Raw genomic sequence first — 3,477 nt, forward strand, 5'->3', positions numbered from 1 at the left:
AAGAGAGACTAAAGTCGTCTATGCCTCCACATGCCCACTTGGGGACAGTCGGCCCCAACGATCTCAGTATATAGGCAAGACAACAACGTCTCTCTCTAGGCGATTAACAATGCACACACAACAGGGCTCCATCAAGGAACATATAATCTCCTCACACAACCAGACCATCACCAGAGACATCTTGACAAGCAACACTGAAATAATCGACAGGTATAACGGCGGCAGGAGACTCGACATCAGCGAGGCAATACATATTAAAAAGTCCAGGCCAGCAATCATCAACCAGCTAACACATAATTACATTCCACTCACTTCAAGGCCCAGAGCCAATGCAGACTATAATAAAGTGTAAAAATTAACTTTGGACAGTTAATTTTTCAACTTCCCTCGACAGTGAAGAAAAACGTATGAAATATTGAGAAGATTCGTCCACACACACACACACACACCTACACACACACACACCCACACCTACACACACACACACACACACACACACACACACACACACACACACACACACACACACACACACACACATACATATACTGAGGCTCTGGTAGATGAGTGGACAGCGAGCAGAACTAGTAATTCTGTGGCCCGGGTTCGATTCCCGGACCAGGCAGAAACAAATGGGCAAAAGTTTTTTTCACCCTGAATGCCCCTGTTACCTAGCAGTAAATAGATACCTGCGAGTTAGTCAGAGTTTACGGAGCTGCTTCCTGTGTGTGTGTGTGGTGTGTGTGTGTGTGTGTGTGTGTGTGTGTGTGTGTGTGTGTGTGTGTGTGTGTGTGTGTGTGTGTGTGTGTGTGTGTGTGAGTACTCACCTGTTTGTGCTTGCGGGGGTTGAGCTTTGGCTCTTTGGTGCCGCCTCTCAACTGTCAATCAACTGGTGTACAGATTCCTGAGCCTACTGGGCTCTATCATATCTGCACTTGAAACTGTGTATGGAGTCAGCCTCCACCACATAACTGCCTAATGCATTCCATCTGTTAACTACTCTGACACTGAAAAAGTTCTTTCTAATGTCCCTGTGGCTCATGTGGGTACTCAGTTTCCACCTGTGTCGCCTTGTTCGCGTATCACCAGTGTTGAATAGTTTATCCTTGTCTACCCGGTCGATTCCCCTGAGGATTTTGTAGGTTGTGATCATGTCTCCCCTTACTCTTCTGTCTTCTAGTGTCGTAAGGTGCATTTCCCGCAGCCTTTCCTCGTAACTCATGCCTCTTAGTTCTGGGACTAGTCTAGTGGCATACCTCTGAACATTTTCCAACTTCGTCTTGTGCTTGACAAGGTACGGGCTTTATCTTGAGGTTATCTTGAGATGACTTCGGGGCTTTTTAGTGTCCCCGCGGCCCGGTCCTCGATCAGGCCTCCACCCCCAGGAAGCAGCCCGTGACAGCTGACTAACACCCAGGTATCTGTTTTACTGCTAGGTAACAGGGGCATAGGGTGAAAGAAACTCTGCCCATTGTTTCTCTCCGGCGCCTGGGATCGAACCCAGGACCACAGGATCACAAGTCCAGCGTGCTGTCTGCTCGGCCGACCGGCTCCCCATGGCTCCATGCTGGGGCCGCATACTCCAGGATTGGTCTTACAAATGTGGCATACAAGATTCTGAATGATTCCTTACACAGGTTCCTGAAGGCTGTTCTGATGTTAGCCAGCCTCGCATATGCTGCAGACATTATTCTTTTTATGTGGGCTTCAGGAGACAGGTTTGGTGTGATATCAACTTTCTCTCTGCCCATTTCATTAAGTACTTCATCTCCTATTCTGTATCCTGTGTCTGGCCTCCTGTTTCCACCACCTAGTTTCATTACTTTGCATTTACTTGGGTTGAACTTCAGCAGCCATTTGTTGGATCATTCACTCAGTCTATCTAGGTCATCTCCGTGGTGTAGTGGTAAGACACTCGCCTGGCGTTCCGCGAGCGCTGTCATGGGTTCGTATCCTGGCCGGGGAGGATTTACTGGGCGCAATTCCTTAACTGTAGCCTCTGTTTAACGCAACAGTAAAATGTGTACTTGGATGAAAAAACGATTCTTCGCGGCAGGGGATCGTATTCCAGGGACCTGCCCGAAACGCTACGCGTACTAGTGGCTGTACAAGAATGTAACAACTCTTGTATATATCTCAAAAAAAAAAAAAAACTTGTAGCCTCCTACTATCATCATCTGTTTCAATCCTCCTCATAATTTTTGCATCATCAGCAAACATTGAGAGAAACGAGTCTATACCCTCTGGGAGATCATTTACATATATCAGAAACAGTATAGGTCCAAGGACTGACCCCTGCGGGACACCACTTGTAACATCTCGCCAATCTGAGACCTCACCCCTCACATTGACTCGTTGTCTCCTGTGGCTTAGGTACTCCTTTATCCAATGGAGTACTTTCCCTTTCACTCCAGCCTGCATCTCCAGCTTTTTCACTAGCCTCTTATGTGGTACTGTATCAAAGGCTTTCTGGCAATCCAAAAATATGCAGTCTGCCCACCCTTCTCTTTCCTGCCTGATTTTTGTTGCCTGGTCGTAGAACTCAAGTAACCCTGTGAGGCAGGACCTGCCATCCCTGAACCCATGTTGATGCTGTGTTACAAAGTTCTTTTGCTCCAGATGTTCCACTAGTTTTCTTCGCACAATCTTCTCCATCAGCTTGCATGGTATGCAGGTTAGGGACACTGGCCTGTAGTTCAGTGCCTCCTGTCTATCCCCTTGTATATCGGGACTATGTTAACTGCTTTCCAAATTTCTGGCAGTTCCCCTGTTGCCAGTGATTTGTTGTACACTATGGAGAGTGGTAGGCACAGTTCTTTTGCTCCTTCCTTTAGTATCCAAGAGGAGATTCCATCTGGGCCTAGAGCTTTTGTCACATCCAACTCTAGTAAACACTTCCTTATTTCCCCGCTGGTAATCTCATGCTAACAAAATAATGGGAGGTTGGTGGTGTATTAACCAGAGATTGGATCCAATATTTTTTATGCCACTAACCCCATTATATTGCAGGAGCAGTTACTGCCATGAGATTACGAGCTTACCTCAGTAAGTGAATTACTTGCCATTAAAATAAATTATTGTATACTAAATTGGGTAATCAATATCCAACTAATATTGATATATTGCAATTGCTTAAAAAAAATTAAAGTATACATTCGCAATAGATAAATTCATATCATAACATATTTTTGTCATTGTTTATAATAATTCATATGTGGCCAGATACCAGATTAAAATGATAGGCTAAAACAATTTGTAACCATATCAGTGCTGCTGCATTTATACATATTATAAACAAATACATTTATAAAACATACACAGTTAATACACATCTTGCATAATTAGTTTGCAACATGCACAAATATAATCAATAAACAATATGAACAAATACACAAGTAACAAATACAATTACAAAATAAACACAATTAATACACAACTTGCACAATTATTTCACAGCGTGCACAAATACAATCAATA

Source organism: Procambarus clarkii, chromosome 7, assembly GCF_040958095.1.
Source record: "Procambarus clarkii isolate CNS0578487 chromosome 7, FALCON_Pclarkii_2.0, whole genome shotgun sequence".
In the NCBI taxonomy this organism is placed as follows: Eukaryota; Metazoa; Arthropoda; class Malacostraca; order Decapoda; family Cambaridae; genus Procambarus; species Procambarus clarkii.